The following is a 19,511-nucleotide window of genomic DNA, read 5'->3' on the forward strand; positions in this document are numbered from 1 at the left end:
AGGCATTAGTAATTTCTATTATAAAAGTGAAATTATTACATGTGAATTTTATTTAATTGGCTCTCGATACACTCAGACACATGTTGCAGCATGTGGGCAGGTACTTTAGTGGTTTCTATTGTTACATTGTTGATTGATATTATTATCATTCAAAAGGAAATGAGTATATGTTATAAAATGCCAATGGGGAAAAGTCAACAATGCTATTATGATAAGACATCAGGAGAAGTTAAAATACTCTCAAGTGAATCACATCTGTTTTGTCTAAAAGAAAAGAAAGGAATATAAAATATAACTTTTAGAGCACAAGCTATAAAAACATTGTGGACACTTAACTGTAATTGCAGATCTTAAATTCATTAAATTTTAAACTTAGTAAATAAATGAGTAATGAGCAAATAAATAATTTAACTTCATACCTACTGGTAGCCTACAAATTAAAGGTTGATTTCAGTTTTGCTTCTACTTATAAAGCAATCAATATACTATTTTTTTCAATAAAGAAGGAATATAAGATCACAGCTTAATACAAGACCACAACTTCCCAAGTGTGAGCACTTGGATCTAAAAGATGCTAGGATAGAAAAATGAGACTAGCCTGAATGAGCTTCATGGATTAGAATGCATGTATCATAAGCCTTAGAAAAAGGGACTAAACTGAGTGGCCTTTATCTAATATATTTTAGCAATTAATTAACACTATTTGTTTATAAAATAATTAGAGACAGTTCAATTTCAGGACACTACTGTAAGGTTAGCTTATCTCTATGGATCATTTCCATGTGCTCAATTAAATTCTTGAATTAAAAAGCTCAAAACATATGTGCTTTTTCTTTTTTTTTTTTAACCCAAGAAGGTAGGACTTGGAGTTTTCACACTGATGCTTAAGTAGATTTTTTTCTTGAATTCTAATTGCTTGTTTGAGAAAACTTTATGGTTAAGCAAAATATATATTTTACAAATTAGAAAATAATCACATTGAAATTATCACATAAATAGTTTATAACTACCTTCAAATTGTAGACAAGTTCTATTAACATTCAAACAAAGTATTAAAATGATGTCCTTATAAATATCTGTATTTGTAGCTAAAACAACTTATCTATCAGTTTGAAGAGTCCAGCAAGACTTAAAAAACTAACCTATACAGCATTCTTTGGATGGTCTCCTCATGGTTTTTTGGGTTTCTGTTTTCTATCTTTGTAGTATTATAATCAAGTTCATCAATAATGAGTGATATATCAATTTTTTATGTCCTAGAAGTTTTCAAATTTTGAAAATTTTACAGTTTCAGTCTTTATTATTGAGCACTCTCTATATTTATTTGAGTTATTTTATGATAATTATAAGATGTTTCTGTAACCCCATACGTAGAATTCACTTTTTATATTTTGTGATCTAGCTAATTCTTACCTAAAACTTAGGAATATGGAAGATAAGTTAAGAATTAGCAGTTATATTAAAGTTAATAAACTAATATTAGTAACACTGAAAATATGTTTACAATAGTCAAATAGCCATTTATTTTTATTATCGAGTGATTTTATGAAAAAACATTTCATGTGAAAATGGTTTCTCTTTGCAAAACATTAGTAGGTTCTGTTGTAACAGAACTCAGCTTCAAGACAATTTGGGGGCAATTATTTATATCTTCAGAATCTATATTTATATATTTTCTCCTTTCATAACACTTTCAATCTGGTTTGCTAAAACAATAGGTCTCATAAATAAAAGGCTTAATAACATCTGTGTTAACATTTTTTATGTGGTTAAAGTAGTCTAGGAATGTATGTTTCTGGGGTTGCATGGTAATTGGCTATATTTACTGATTGATTAACATTTGCCATCTTATACAAAAATCTTGAGCATAAAATACAACTTTATAGCCAGTTTTAATGCTAAAACGTGATTAACAATAAAGGAAAATTCAAATTAATACAAACTTCTAATGCAAAGGATCCTTCTACCAAAAGAATTTGTCTTCAAAATTTCTCTTCTAAGCACAGTGAAAGCATCCAAACCAAACCTCAAAATCACAGGCATCTAATATTAATGTGCCAGAGACTTATGCAGGAAAGAATCCCCTAGGGCTCACAGAGAGGCTGTTCATCCTTCTCCATCATCAGACAGAACAGATAGTTAATGCCCTGGATCATTCAAATAGCCAGTGACTACAGAGTGACCAAACTCATGGGGAGCAAAAAACAAACCCCATAGTGAAGAGCTTTATGAATAATATGTTTGAGTAATTGTGCAAAACTCTGAAGTGGATAGCATGACCCCCAGGCAAGATTGCATTTCTTCCATACATCAAAGTGATGAACTGGGAACTCCACATCTAGGTTTTTGCTTCATCTCCCAAGTTGGTATATCCAAGCATGTAGTCTTCCTCAAGAACTGATGCTCTTCCTGGAAGAGTCATCTTTGCCTTTCATTCTTTTTATTGGTATTCACTCTGCTTGAGAGTCATGATATGTTTTCAAGTCATTTGCTACTTGGTCTCCACTTATTGTCGCAGTTGGCAACTTGCTGAACCACAAGTCTGGGACAATCCTGAGCCTTGCCAGAATGCTTTTGCCAAATTTAAGCTGTCTCTCCTGGAGCAGGATATTTTTTTCCTTCTATAGTGGTACAATACTATCTACTTGGCCATCTTATTTATGAATTTGTATTCTCTTATTTATGAAGTTACACTTTGGAAATGCAGCATTTGATAATGTTCCCTCTGTTTGAGTCAGCAAAGTATGCCAAGAACCACAGGAAATAATTACAGGAACCCTTTGGCAGTGATCTAACACATCACAAGATTTCTTCAAGAGATGTGTGAACTGAAGCAATCTTTTATTGGAACATATATTAGTTTACTAATAGATGGCAGTAACTACCCAAAAAGTACATCTATGACAATGTCAGAGATGTGGGGGAAAAATCCTAATTTTTTCTGGGATAAGGAATAGAAAAACCATGAGGAGGAAGCTAGGATGCCACCCCAGAATTGTATGTCTAAACATGAGGATAAATTCTCTAGACCAAATTTTGTAGGTAGAGGGTTGTGGATAAATAAACAAGTAGATAAGGAGGAAGATAGATAGATAGATAGATAGATAGATAGATAGATAGATAGATAGATAGATAGATAGATAGGGAGAGGAGAGGAGAGGAGAGGGAAAGAATTATAATTTCAGGGCTTGCACTAGGTCCAGGCTATGCTGATGTGTTTCAGTTGCATTTACTGAAATTATAAAATTTTGTTTCTATGTATGTATGTGCCTTTTTCTAAAAGTTTTATCATTCTTATCAGATTCTCCATAGAGTATATGACATAAAACTCATTAAGAACTATTGAAATAATATGAAAAAATGTCCATCATTTCTAGCAACTAGAGAAATGCAAATCAAAACTACTCCAAGATTTCATCTCACTATAATCAGAACAGCAATTATCAAGAATACAATAATAATTGTAGGTGAGGATGTGGGGGAAAAGGTACATTCATACATTGCTGGTAGGATTGCAAATTGGTTCAATCACTATGGAAAGCGGTATGGAGATTTCTAAGAAAACCTGGAATAGAACCACCATTTGACCCAGCTATCCCACTGCTTTGTTTATACCCAAAGGACTTAAAATCATTATACTATAGTGACACAGCCAGATCAATGTTTAGAGCAGTTCAATTCACCATAGCTAAACTATGGAATCAACCTAGATTGGCCTTCAACAGATGAATGAATAAAGAAAATGTGGTACATATACATAATGGAATATTACTCAGTCTTAAAGAAGAATGAAATTATGGCATTTGCCAGTAAATGGATGATACCAGAGAATATCATGCTAAGCGAAATAATTCAAACCCCAAAAACCAAAGGTTGATTGTTTTCTCTTATAAGCAGATGCTGATCCATAATGTTGGGAGGGTAGGGAAGAATGAAGGAACTTTGGATTGTGCAGAGGGGAGCAAGGGGAGGGGAGAGGAGGGGATGGATGGGAATGATGGTGGAATGAGACTAACATTATTACCCTATACACATCTATGATTGCACTACTGGTGTGACTCTGCATGTACTGCCAGAGGACTGAGAAGTTGTGCTCCATTTGTGTACAGTGTGCAAAAAGGCATTCTACCCTCATGTGTAACTAGTTAGAATAAATTAAAGAAAGAGACAGAGAGAGAACTATTGAAACAGATTATCTTTGAGATTCTGTTGGTTAATTATGTCCTATTTTTCTAATATGTAGTACCCAATCCAACACTAATCTGATGTGCTAATGGATTTTATTTGCTTGACAATTTTTTCTCCTCTCGGAGCTTCAGGAGGAAAGTGCATAGGGAATACTGTTTCTCCAGGGGAAACAAGTTGTTTCCAAATTTTCAGGATAGTCTTGATGACACATGTCCCCTTGCACTATGCTTTCTTTCTTCTTTTCTTTTTTTTTTTTCCTTTTCTTTTTCTTTCATTCTGTACATGCAACTGCACTACCTGGTGTGAATAGAAATGAATATTCCAGACATTAGAAGAAGCAAATGCAGGAGAAGCAGGATGAAGAAAGACATGAGCAACAGTAAAATAAAAAGACCCAGAGACTAGCAAGAAAATGAAGAGGAGGAAGTAGGAAAAAGAAACAAACAAAAAAAAAAGGGAGAGAAGGAAATGGATGGCAAGGAATTGGGGAAGAGACAATCAAGAGTACAACAGAAATAGTCTCTTGGACATGTGGTTAAGATTTTTAAGATCTTTCATAAGAAAATAAAAATGCACATTTAGATTATATCTTATATGGTTGCACATTCATATGTGTATGAATGTAAATAGATGGATGTATGTTTTTATTTTTTATTAATTTTTTTATGGTGCTGGGGATTGAACCCAGGGCCTTGTACACACAAGGCAAATACTCTACCAACTGAGCTATATCCCCAGCCCCCCTGTTTTTAATTTTTGAAGTATTTAATAATTATACTTTTCTGTGGTTCTCAGTCTAAAACATACATTTATATAAAATAATCAAATTATTTTGTCATTTTTAAAAATTTTAAAATTAAGCATATTTCTAGATACCAGACTCAAACTTTCATTTATTCATGCAGTCATTAAGCAATATTTAGTGAGCACCTGCCATGTGCCACACAGTGTGTTAATTGCTAAGCAAACAACATTTATTTCTGTCTACAAAGGCTTGACATTGAGCAAAGATGACCAGTAACAAGCAAATAATTAACAATTACAATTATTATTATTGAACTTTTGAGTCTAAGCTACTGCTACCTAAGAGGAAGTTAAATTAATCATGAGCTGAAAGAATGATGGGAGAGCAAGTAAGATGTAAATACAGTTTGATAATAGAAAACTGACTTCTACTTCCAGAACCTGTTATGAGTCCATCAGCTTATTTACATACAATATATAAAACAAAGGATTGGGTAAAAATTCCTCTCCCCCATCCTTTCTACTGTATCATTTAATCGGGATTACAACTCATGAATTATGAAAATAAATAATCTATATCTATAAAATATCCCATAGATGCATATGATAAGTGTCTCCTAAAGCTTTTACAGAGATTAAAGACTATCCTATTTGGTATAATATGAAATGCAAAGCCAGTAATATTTGAATATTTTAAATACAGAATGAAATAAGACTATGTGAGTATTCTCCTAGAGGAAACATGGCTTGTTTGGCTCCTCTGAACCCCAGAATCTTCACTGTACTAGTCAAGCATGTTGTATTTCTGCTATGTAAATCGTTAGACTTCAGTAGGATGCTGTAATTTCATGAGAAGTCCACATTCAACATGGTCTTGTTGATTTGTGTTTAAGATTATATCTTGAAAGTATTTCCTGCTCTCAGAAATTCTGAACCATTTCCAAGAGTAAGCTTTGATTTTTGTCAGTTTACTTCTAATTACGGACATTTGGAAAGCATCTAAATGAGACAGGTGAGGCACAAAGTCATTAGCAGAGAGGTGGGAGGAAACTCCTAGAACTTACTTTTACATGAATTAATTAAATATAAAGAATACTGAGAAGATGAAATGCTCTGACATTGGCATCTTCATGCAGTCTTGGATGTCAGACGGTCATGTGGCACATATGGTATCCTACATACCTGATGAAAGACTCATGGTTCAGCTGATGCTGACACTGACATTTGTTGATTTGCTTTCTTCAGATTTTGTTGCATTGCAATTAATGTGTATTTGATTAAGTGAATTGTTTAAGAAAAAAATTTATCTGGATTTAGCTGAAGTCCCTTCACAAAATAGAAAAGGTATTAAGAGTATTTGTGGAAATAAAATATGAATTAAAAGGTAGTACAAGAGTCCCTATGTCTAGTTAAGCTTTAAAAAAAAAAAAAGCAAGCAGTCGTTTTCCACAGAAAACCATTTTTTTCATTGCTGTCAGAGTAAGCTCCCCGATATGTGTGGTGCTACCTTTGATTGTAATTAAAAACTGTGAGGTCTTTGAATACTCACAAAATACATTTTATTTAAGTTTTTCAATTTAAGTGTTCAGAATCAATATTGGAAAATATAATTCAAACAATTGTAGATCTTTGTATTTTTTTTCCCTTGTTTCCATTGTACTGACTACTGATTCTTTATTTCTAATGTAAACTGTGTGGGTGTGCATATGTGCCTGTGCACTTGTGTGATTATCTCCAATGTTTCCTATCTACTAAGAAATCAAAGTTGCCTACAAATGAAATTGTATATGAAAATGAGGACTATGTCAAACTTATTTGTAACATCAATAAAGTAAACTCTGAATTAAAAAAATTTAGTGAAGTAGAATATAATAAAGAGGTTCAAGGAATTTCCTAGCTATCAAAATTTGGTGAATGGGTAGATATGTTCTAATATACAGACACAAAAATTGTCCTGAACACCTACACAAATGGCCCAGTAAGTCATATGTTTCTACTTGTGCTTTTAAGGTAAAATGGAAGTTTATGAACATCTGAGGTCATATTTTTAACTCAAAAATTCAAAGTGTTCACATCCAATAAAATAACGTTTACCAGCTTAACATTTCATATTATGGGTAATTTTACTTCTCAATGATGGAAACAATTCCCTGGAAAACAAAAACAGATTAATTTGGGTCATTCCTGCTTTACAATATTACTTTTATTCCTCCTTTGTTCATTCTGACTGAAACTCCCTACAATGGTTACTTTGTATATTTTTTTCCCACATTTTTTTGGTGCATTATAGTTGTACATGATGGGATTTGTTATTACATGTTTGTACATGTAAACAATATAACTATAATTTGTCCAGTATCACTCAAAAGCACTTTTTCTTCCCTCCCCTACTTTGTATATTCTTTTCTTTTCTTTTTTTTTTTTTTTTTTTGGGTAATGGGGCTTGAACCAAGGGTGCTTATTTACTTACAGACAGGGTCTGGCTAAGAGTTTTTTTGCTGAGGCTGGCTTTGAACTAGTGATCCTTCTGCCTCGGCTTCCCACATTGCTGGGATTTTAGGAGTATGCCACTAGGACTGGCGACTTTGGACACTCTTGATATAAACATTCAGTTTTAATATTATTCTCAGTCTCACGTTGATGAGATGCTTTATCTTCCTACTTCTGAAACTATTAAATCCATTTTATGAGGATTTCCCCTTCAACACATTTTTATCACTATGTGTACAATAAAATTTAAGATATAATAGGTGTTCAACAAAAATCTATGAACAACTGAAACAATTTTTTTTAATAAATTGAGATTATTTCACGTGGAAAACAAAACACAGAAGAGAAATAATACCTTTTATTTTTTTCTTTCTTTTTTTGGTACTGAGGATTGAACCAAGGAGCACTATACCACTGAGCATACTACCTCCTCAGTACTTTTTATTTTTTTATTTTGAGACAGCGTCTCAAAAAGTTGCTGAGCCTGGCCTCAAACTTGCAATTCTTCTGCCTCAGCCTCCCCACCACAAAGAATGCCTGTCAAATGCCTATCTCTCTTCAGAGATTCTCTTATTTCCTTCTGTCCTGTAGTGATAAAAAGACCAATGAATGGAAGTTACAGAGACAGATAATTTGCTATTTTTTAAAGAAGAGTTTTTATTCAATTTATAATTAGTGTTGACCAAAATGGAATTACCTTCTTAACCATGATTTCATACTCCCTGGAAATGTTTAAACAGAATATGAATAAAAAATTTACTAAGGCTATTTTGTATTTGTTGTAGGTGTACATACTGGATAGTAAATTGGATGTTTTATTTTATCTAGTAATCTATTTTTCCATATAATGTATTGCCTACTTAAAAAAAATCTATAATGTCTTTCTCCATTTTCTTTTCATTCACTTCTTTAGTTTTCAGGTTGTAAGTACTCCCCAGTGTGGTATAGTAGAAAAAGATTTTTGAATTAAAACATATCACACTTAAATTTTTTTTTCGTAGTGCTATGGCTGAAACCCAGGGCTTCACATATACTATGCAAGTGTTCTGTCACTGAGCTATATAATCCCTAGCCCCCAAAGATATCTCTTTTGAATAAGCTTTAATTACCTGCTTTGTAAAACTAGGCAAGCTTACCTGACTCAATGAATCTCAGTTTTCTCATCAGTAAAAGAGGGATTCTAATATCTACTCTACAGATTTGAATAACAAGTGAAAGAATGAATAGTTACTTTAGGAATAATCCTCCAACTTGCTGGACAAGTATCAGATGATAAGTAATATTTCTCTCACTTTCAAGAAATATTTCCCTGAATGACTGATGCCACCAATATTTGATTCTTAACTACCTTTTCTTCTTCCTAGTTCCTTTCATCTCCTCTGCTTTCAATATGAAATCCTAGTCATGATCATGATCATTGTGAATATCACTTACATTGTAGCTTACAAATGACTTTTTCACATACTTCACATACAAAAGTCTCTCAATTCCCAAAGAGTTGGAGAGTGATACATAGAAACTGAGGCTTGGCATACTCTTCTGTTGTTCTTATCTTTCTAATGATAGCTCTTTTTCCATTCATGTCTTCAAGACTTTAAGTGGGACGTTTTCACACTAGGCCATTGAATTTTTCTTTTCCAAAAAGAAAAAAACAATGTGTCTTTCATGAGTTAATCCATTCTTATGATCTTATAGAAGTCTCTTCTTTCAGACAACTCCTTAATCTGTATCTCACTTAACCACTATAGTTGTAGTTTTAATAGATACCTTACTAAGGTTTCATTATTTTACCATGACTTTGTTTAGAAAAACATATTTAAAGAATATTTTATTCTCCTAGTATGTGTCAGGCATGGTGCCTGGAGCAAAACTACAGCTAAAATGGTAAATATGACACCACTCCGCTCAGAGAGAATTTACAGTAGTCAGGTATCTCATATTCCATCTTTCTACTTCCAAGCTTATCTGTGTAAGTCAGTGGCACCATCCTATGTCTAATCACTTGCTTTAAAAAATTGAAGGGTATATATATATATATATATATATATATATATATATATATCACATGTTCTTTGTCAATTCATCTGTTGAAGGTTGGTTCCATAGTTTGGCCATTGTGAATTGAATTTCTATAAGCATTGACATGGTTGCACCACTGTAGTATGCTGATGTGTCAAAATGCATTCTACTATCTTTAGGAATAATTAGAACAAATTTTGAAAAAGAAAAAAAAATGAAAGGTATCCTCCATCTAGGTTTCTGTGTCATTTTCTGTATCCATTCAATGATTTGGATAATTATTTCTTCAAGTGGTTTCTTTAGCTCATATTTTCCTCTCCCTTCTTCCTAACCTAGCTTATATTGTTAGAACAGTTTTTTAGCTGAGCTCCATAAGCCTTATTCTTTTCTATTTCCTGGCATTTATGCTAACAATTCAAAAACAAATTGCCCATATACATGGATTTTGACACATGACTATTAAAATATTTTAATGGCTCCCTATTTTATACTCATCAAGAACTGGATGAATGAAATTCAGGATCCTGTAAGAATCGAATTCATTGCAATTTCATTTCTCATGATATACTACATCACAAACTTCCAAGTCTTATTAAGCTTGTCATCCTTAAAATATGTAGTACTTATTCTAACTATGTGATTTCCTTTCTATTATCACAGCCTCCCTCACATTTAGGTGTTCTCCCTGTTACTTTAACTCATTTAAATATGATCCTGTCAAAGTTCAACCTAATTATCACCTCCTCAATGAAATCTGACATTTTAAGTAGCATTTTAAGGTAAAGTTCCAGAGACAGATTGCTTGGATCCAAATCCTTATTCTGCCACTAATTTTGTGGCCTCAGGTAAGTCCTTTAATCTTTCTGTGCCTCCATTTCTTCATCTGCACAAGAAGATGAAAACAGCATCTATATTTTAGAACAATTGTTAATAACAGATGAAATAATGAATGTATAGGCCTTGGAATGTTTATGACGAAAGTATCACTCAATAAATATTACATCATCATCAATAATTTAGCAGTTATTATGTTATTCCAGAACTCTTAGCCTCTCTTCTGGTATACTGTTTTATCACTTATAATCAATGTTGCACAATGTAGTCCTGAATTATATGCAGGTTTGTGTTATTTATTGTTGTTCTGCATATTTTAGTTTTGTCTCTAGGGCTCCATTTTAAATCCTGAAGAACATAAATGGAAACTTTTGTTTCTTAGTTGTCATCTAGTGTCTGGTACAGACCTTGGTAGGCAATCAATTAACTCTGGTTGATTTGTCCTATACTGTTCTGGAATTTGGAACTATGGTATGTTCCCTCTTCTGCTTTGGCCTAGGAAGTGAAAAAAAATCATATATACAAATTACATTCTTAGCTTTCTAGAATTCTCTAAGGACTTTCTTTCTTAACTGATAAAAAAGAATCTTATAAGAAATTATTCTTAAGATCAGGATAAACAGTTTCCTTGTTTTATTGGTGGCTGATTTAGGTTTTTCTAGTGACTTAAATAAAGACTTGTAACTTGATGAAAGAGACTGACTTTGGTATGTAATAACATGGAACTTCCATTGCTGTTATTAAAGCTGGAGTTAGGTATTATAGAAGCAGTCTATTCTGCATACAGGAAATAAGGGAGTCTATTATTTATAAAGAATTTAAACTATAAGGAAACCAGTTAAAGCTGGTGTGGTTATTATCACCACCCTGTATCAGCAGTTCTAAACAATATCATTGATAAAATGTTCCTCCCTTCTGGAGGTGGATAGTTCCCACAACCACCCCCACCCTACCTCCTTCATCATTGCTCTAAATTTATCTTTGTGAAAATAAGATTTTTTCTGGTCAATATGGAGGTTCTGACACATCTTAGTGCAGCATTTTTTTTTTACTATTTTCCACAGTAAAACCACATTTTACTTCACAGAACTATACACACATAGATATACATATGTTTGCAAAAAAATAAAATATTATTTACAGATAATGGCATTAATATTGAAAAATCTTTCGCCAACCAAATGGGAATTACCAAGAAACATTTCCAGAATTAGTTTCTCTGGGGCCTTCTGAACTAGATTTCATAATTTCAATTTCCAAAATTGAAATTAGTTAGGCTAATTAGTTAGGAGCAAAAACAGAAATGAAAATGCTGATTTATTTTATTTGGCCTTTTTTAGGAGCAGCATAGAAAACAGAGATAATAAGCAGGAAGGCCAAATCCTAGGATGGGGGGTGGGTATTACCCAAAGGCTCTCCATCTTTACCCTTTGAAGTTCCTGTATCAAGTTGGGCCCTGTCCTGGGCTTCATTTCAATTTCTCCTCCACCCCTAAACCCTATCCATAATATACTTTTTACTCTCATTGAATTCTGGCCAATTTCCTATTTGATTTCCAATTCACATGAAACTGATGTTCATTACTATCTATCCTTTTCTAAACCATGTGTTTTGTTTCATTCATCTCCAGTGAGTGTGCTAATTCCTTGGTTATCTCTCTCATTATCTATGCATAATCCAAGTACCTGTCACTGGAGAGGTTACTTTATGCCTGTAATTCATGAATGATACCAGTCATGATGCAATTTTGCTGGTTGGGATTTCTTTATGAAAACTATAGTTAGATGCCCAACTAACAGCAAGATGAGAAAGCTATGTTTAGTGACACATCTCAAATATTATATAAATTATTTTCTTTTATCTGCTCTTTGCTTGAGGATAAAGACCAGTAGTAAACAGGGTCTTAATTAGTATTATATAATTTCCACAAATTTATTATAAATAATTAAAATTTATCAAATATCTTCAGGTAAAGATTTAAAAGAGGATTATTTATTCCTAGTTCTATATAAATAGTCAAGACAGCTATTTTACATCAAGGAGACAATAACTCCAAACCTATGTCCATAAGAATTACAGGCATTGATTACTGATATATATACTTTTTTTTCCCTAGCTAGTGTTAATATAGGCTATTATTTCTCCTGAATTGTGTTTTTTTCCTCATTATTACAATGAGAAATGTAAATATCTACAGTTTTCTACATGTCCATGATACTATGATATGACAAGAAATCATAAAAGGACATTTAACTACTAATAAAGGGTAGGTTAAAATATTATTTGCAGGTGATGAGATTTTCATAGAACATATAAACTACTTAAGAGAAAAACTACTAAGAAAAAATATTTCAGAGGGTTGGGGATGTGGCTCAAGTGGTAGCGTGCCCACCTGGCATGCGCGAAGCACTGGGTTCGATCCTCAACACCACATAAAAATAAAATAAAGATATTGTGTCCACCTAAAACTAAAAACTAAATATAAAAAAAAATTTCAGAGACTTAATACAAAAATATAAATATATCAAATTTAATAACTTTATCATTATTAGCTAGCTGTAAGTAATAAAATAACTTCATTTATAAGAGAACAAAGAATGATACAATATAACTAGTAATAGCCTTAAGAAATGTGCTGGATCCATGTAGGGAAAAAAATACATGCATTTTAAAGGGAAAATAAAGTACTTGGAAAAATATTACAAAAAGGACACATTTATATAATATTCAATTTCTTTGTGCAATCACTCATTATAGGCACTTATTTAATCTAATCTGTAGATGGACACAATACCTTTATTTTATTTGTTTATTGTATTTGGTGCCAGGAATTGAACCCAGTGTCTCATGCATGCTAGGAAAGTGCTCTACCCCTGAGCCACAACCCCGGCCCCTCTAATCTATTTTTAATGCAAACTTCATACTAGATTTTAAGATGAAGAAGATGATGAGTAGTAAAAAAGAGAAGAAAATGGGTAGGAAACAATTTTTAAAGAAGGTAAAAAAACATAAAATATTCTGGAGATTACAATACTCAAAAAGTTTCTTTAGGTATAAACTTCAGAATGTTTTCAGATCATAGCTCTTCAAATATTATTTCCTGTAACTCCCAGAGACACCAACTTAAGTAGCAATGTTCTCCAAATAATCACAGTAAAATATATTTTTTTTCAAAAAAATAAGTGTCATAGCAACAACTAAGGCAAGTCTGACTCTCAGCACAGAATTTGCCAAACTCTAATGCCTCAAAACATTAATTTAATAAAATTAACCCCTACTAGTGGACTGGCTGAAAGAGTAATGAAAGTTTCAGAGAATACTGATTTGGGTCTATGGAATTGCTACAAAGTAGTGATTCAATATTTCTTACTCAGTATCAAAGATTATGCATACCAAACAGAGGAGAACTATAGACAATAAGTAACACTAAAGATTTTTTTAAAAAGCATTTAATTAAGAAACCTGATACCAATTTCTGAAATTAGTCACCGACTACCTCATATATTTCTGCCTTTTTCTGGATCTGATTTAATTTCTGCCAAAAGCAAGTTTAAACTTCATTATTTCTGTTATCTTTTTCTGTTCTAAAATAATTATACTTTTTTGAATCTAATAACCTAATCTAGGAAAAACCTAGGACTATTTTTATGAGAATGAAAAAAAGTTCTGATCATCAAGAAGTATATATTGCTAGAGATCCTCAGTATGATTGTGGAAATGACTAAAATGTTAAATGCCTAGGGACAGGAAATAAACATTAATTAAAACAAAAAAAATACCACATAGAACACAAGCATTACACTTTTTTTAAAGCATTTGATCTGTCTAGTCATTAGATGCATCATCATTATGATAAATACAGATGAATTGAGTCACTGAATGAAAAAATAACAGTAACTTTTTTGTGGGCTTATCTGTTTTTGTAACCTGGCTTTAAGTCTAATAAATGAACACCCTATAATTGCGTAATTCTGTTATGACCAGAGTAAAGAATTAATGTAGGTTTGCCCATCCATTTTGATATTAAGATCCCTTCATATTCCTAAAAATTATTAAGGACTCCAAAGAGTTAGAGTTTATATGAGCTATCAATACTTATTTTGTTAAAAATTTCAACAAGGAATTTTAAAGTATTGATTAATTTATTTGAAATAATAATGAAGAATTACATATATCATATTTATATGGAAATTATATTTTATCCCCCCTAAATTATGAATTCCATTTTCTGTCTATTCCCCTTTGAATTCAATGTATAGCAATGTTTTGTCTTATATGAAGCATTTTAAGAAAATCCTGATTCACACAGATATGTAATTAGAAGAAATATTCTAATAGGTTTTTTAAATAATTGTGGATATGCTCTGATTGTACCCTAAAACTAGGAAAAGATTGATTTCTTAAAGGTTACTTGTAATACAGAATCTGAAGTACTATAAATGAATGTTTTTCCCTCTGTTATGTTAAAACTCATCGATCTCAATCACAATGAGTGGATCTTCTATATTGTTTTGTAATATCATGCACTAGCTATTGATAAAGTACTGATTCATTTCATTTACAATCATGCAGTTCTCCCAAGAGTTGAGACATTTCATTATGTAATGATAAAAATAGCATTCCTTAATATCAACATCAATTTCATTATTAAAAAATCTTTTAAGTATTGGGAAACACTCAAATTCACAAGAAAGTACATAAGCCTATTAAAAATTTCAAGTTTCATATAAGAGTTTGGATTTTATCACTAAAGACAAATTATTAATTTGTTTCTTGAAGCGATACTCTCATGTCACTCATTTTTAACAAACTATCTGCCAAAACCCAAAGTCTAAATAATCATGGTGTGTCAGTAGTTATTTCAAGTAAAAATGGTGTTACAAATTAAATAATGAGATATTTAAGCTCTTAACTGACCAAAAACTTCCCTAAAGACAGTCACTGTTCTTCAGTATGTAGGTTTGTACATGCTTTTCAATTTGTCATCCAACCAACTGAATAAAATCTGTACAAAATTATCAAGGTTTAATAAATTATTAATTTTCACTGCTTCACCAAGAATAGTCCTAAGTGAAATTGGACTTCAAATTTAATGATACCTGGCAATTTGTTGACACTGTCTTGATTCACCCTACAATATCAGTAGTTTTACTCCTCATTGGTTTTCTCTGTCAGTACAAATGTTAACAGAGTGAAAATCTCAAATGATACTTGAATATTATTATGAAATGGTGTTAAGTTCAACAATCCATAAGAATCTCAGAGATCCATAGGTCACTGTGGTACAAACTTTGAGAAGCACTGATTTAAACTTTTCATACTCAAAACAAATGCCATTATAAACTTCTGAAAATATTTCTAAATTGACAATAATAACATTTCTTAACAATAAATGACAATGTGTAATTATTCATTTAAGGTTTGAGCAGCAAGAATGAATTTTGAATGTGTGAGAGTTTAAATATAAGTATCAGAAATATTTTTTTAAACCCACGAGAAGAAACTTAACAGAGCAGAGGGAAGGAATACAAACAGATTTTTAAATAATGTATTAATTGTTTTCCATACCTTGCAGTTTATAATCTTGAAATAGTTCCAACATCAGATAGAATTTGCTTTTTTTTTAAGCTGGTAGCAGTTGAAAACTGTCCTGGAATGAAAAGTCTAGAATCTTACCCCTGAGATCCAAAATAGAAGAATGACATGTAGTCACCCTCCTTCTTCCAGGACTTAATCCTTTAAGCCTGACTCAGCCATGGGCTACAGATTCAAAAGTGTTCTTATCTAACTGAAGCAAGTCACATGCCGTCTTTGCTTAGCCAATCATAGAGCCATGCTAAAAACAACAACCACTCAATTAAGACATAATCTAATGATCTGTCATTATCTGTGGCTCTCTTCCAGAGAGATCTGAGGACAGCATATATTCCATCAGGTCTTACTGCTTCCAAAATGTAGAAAGAAATATTATTGTGTTCATTTTATACAAGGGTCCAAAAATTTGATCAAAATCTCATAGAATCTCAAAGGCAAAAAAAATATCAAAGACCTTAGATATGGGATCTTTTTATAAAAAAAATTGTTTTTAGTTGTAGATGGACACAATACCTTTTATTTTTATGTGGTGCCAGGAATCGAACCCAGTGCCTTACAAATGCTAGGCAAGCACTCTACCACTGAGCCACAACCTTGGCCCTGTGGATATGGGATCTTTATTTCAAGAAATATCTTTTTGTTTCTCATCTGTATGCTTTTGTGCTCCTAACGAAAATGAATGAGAAGTAATCTCTACAATAATAATTTTTGGTGTTTTTGCTAGTACATAAAATGACTTTGCAGTAATTAAATGTCTGCTGATGAAACATGCCCTCATAAAACTAACATTTATTCAGTTCCTACTATTGCAAAATGTGCTTTTAGTCACTTAAATAGTTTGAATGTGTCCTCTAACGTTCATGTGTTGAAAACAACTGTTAATACGGCAGCCTCTAGAGGTACTTAGGTAATAAAGGCACTGTGCTCATGAATAGATTAATGTCGCTATAATGGAAATAGCATTGTCATCCTGAGAGTGGGCTTGTTATAAAAGTGAGTTCTACCTTTTCTTTTCACCTCTCTCTCTCTTTCTCTTTGGTGCCTTCCACCATGAGATGATGCAAGATGTCCCTTACCAGATGCCAGCAAGGGACTTCCTTGATATTAGACTCTCCATTCTCCACAACTGTGAGCCAATTGAGTTTCTTTATTTTTTTTAATAATTACCCAGTAAGCTTTATTTTATTATAAAGACACAAGCTGCACTAAGACAATAAGAGTTGAAGGATCGAGTGATATTAGTATTACATAAATTTTCACAATACTGTTAGTGTTTGATTTGAGCTCTAGTTCAAAAGGTTATTGAGCAACCATCTCAAGAAAATAATTAGAGCTACATTTTGACTGTAAATTATTGCTAATTAACAAAGACGGTATGTTTAAACAACCACATACTATGCTATTAGCGTAACTTTGGCAGTAGTAGATCGTATCTAATACTTGAAAGGTGAAACAACTAAGAGTTATAAGCCTCCTTAACAACTGCTTATTACAGTGTAACTTTTTGCTGAATCCTCTACTGCTTTCCAGCCACTAAGTCTTTCAAATTCTCAGGCTCAGCTTTCACATATCTTTTCTATCACATTTACTCTTATCCACAAAAAGATTGCTAGAATTAATAAATTTGGCAAAGTAGTGGGTTACAAAATCAACATAAAAAATCAATAGCTTTCCTGTGTACCAACAATGAGTCTGCTGAGAAAGAAATCAGGAAAGCAATTGTATTCACAATAGCTTCAAACAAACAAACAAACAAAATCTCTAGCAATAAATCTAACCAAGGAAGTGAAAGACCTCTACAATGAAAAATATAGAACATTAAAGAAAGGAATTGAAAGTGAAGACACAAGATGACGGAAAGACTTCCCATGATGATGGGTAGGCAGAATTATAATTATTAAAAAGGCTCTACTACCAAAAGCAGATTCAATACAATACTGATTCAATGCAATCCCCATGAAAATACTAATGACATTCTTCATGGAACTAGAAAAAAGCAGTCCTAAAATTCATTCGGAAGAATAAAAGACCCAGAATAGCTAAAGCAATCTAGGCCAAAAAAGCAATGCTGAAGGCCTCACAATATCTGACTTCAAATTATATTACAGAGCTATAGTAACAAAGATTGCATGGTTCTGGTATAAAAAAAGACACATAGACCAATGGTGCAGAATAGAAGACACATATCCCCAGTCAACTGATCCTTGACAAAGTTGCCAAAAACCTAAGACATCCTTCTTAACAAATGGTGCTAGGAAAACTGTATAGCCATATGTAGAAGAATGAAACTAGATCCTTCTCTCTCACCCTACACAAAAATCAACTCAAAATTAATGAAAGACCTAGAAATTAGAACCAATACTAGTCAACTCCTAGAAGAAAACGTAGGGTCAACACTCCACATATCGGCACAGGCAACGACTTTCTCAATAGGACCCCTAAAGCTCAGGAAATAATGTCAAGGGTTCATAAATGGGAAGGAATCAAATTAAAATCTTCTTCGCAGAAAAGCTAAGTATTAGGAATATGAGGACAGAACCTACAGAATGGGATAAAGTCTTTGAGAGTACTCTCTGACAGAGAAGTAATATCTAGAACATATGAAGATCTCAAAAAACTTTACCCCCCCCCCCAAAATCAAATAACCCATTTAATAAATTGGCAAATGAATTAAACAGATACTTCCCAAAAGAAGAAATACAAGTGGCCAAGGAATATATGGAAAAATGTTCAACATCACTAGCAATTAGGGAAATGCAAATCAAAACTACACTGAGGTTTCATCTCATGCCAGTCAGAATGGCAATCATCAAGAATACAAATAATCATAAATGTTGAAAAGAATTCGGAGAAAAAAGAACACTTTTACACTTTTGGTGGGATTGTAAGTTGGTACAAACACCATGGGAATCTGTGTGGTGGTTCCTCAAAAGAATGTGAATGGAACCACCATATGATCCAGCTATATTACTCCTGGATATTTATCCTAAAGAATTAAAGTCATCATAGTACAGTGATACATACATACCCATGTTTATAGCAGCACAGTTCACAATAGCCAAACTATGGAGTCTAGGTGTCTACCAGTGGATGAATGGATAAAGAAAACATGGTATATATTCACAACGGAGCTTTGTGAATATAAAGCCATAAATAAAAATAAAATTATGTCATTTTCAGGAAAATGGATGGAACCAGAGACCATTATGTTAAGTGAAATAAGTCAAACTCAGAAGGTTAAAGGTCATATGTTTTCGTTCATATGTGGAAGCTAGAGAGGAAAAAGGAAAATAAAGGTGGGGAAAGATCTCATAAAAATGTGGGGGAAAAAACCTCTTATTAATAAAAAGGAAAATTCTAGAGTATCTACCTTCAAAATGTATTTTCAAATCTGACTGCTTCTCACCATCTTTGCCCAATATAATCTAAAGCCCTAGACATTTGGGGGCAATTGCTATGAAAGTTGGGTTTTGGCCTCCTGGAGTAGTTGTTGCAGATATTGGATGGGCTCTCTGAGCTAGTTGCTGCAGGTGATGGGTCAGAGTTCCATTTTCTAAATGACCTATTTTTGTATACTTTCTACTTGTATACACTTGCTAGATAAATATTTAATAAGCTATGTACAATTGATGACATACACT

The 19,511-nt window shown here is 32.6% G+C and overlaps 1 protein-coding gene across 1 annotated transcript in view; it reads right to left on the minus strand.

The window, feature by feature from the left end:
• Window positions 1-16,002, minus strand: part of LOC124082247 (transmembrane protease serine 11F) — an 88,575-nt gene extending 72,573 nt beyond the window's left edge. Inside the window, exon 1 of the mRNA XM_058574045.1 lies at window positions 15,844-16,002. The gene's annotated coding sequence lies outside the window, so the exon portion shown is untranslated. The remainder of the gene's footprint in view (window positions 1-15,843) is intronic.
• Between the last annotated feature and the right edge of the window lie 3,509 nt (window positions 16,003-19,511).

The sequence above is a fragment of the Marmota monax genome, unplaced genomic scaffold (genome assembly GCF_021218885.2).
Source record: "Marmota monax isolate L192 unplaced genomic scaffold, Marmota_monax_Labrador192_F-V1.1 WCK01_AAM20220418_F8-fsc00132, whole genome shotgun sequence".
In the NCBI taxonomy this organism is placed as follows: Eukaryota; Metazoa; Chordata; class Mammalia; order Rodentia; family Sciuridae; genus Marmota; species Marmota monax.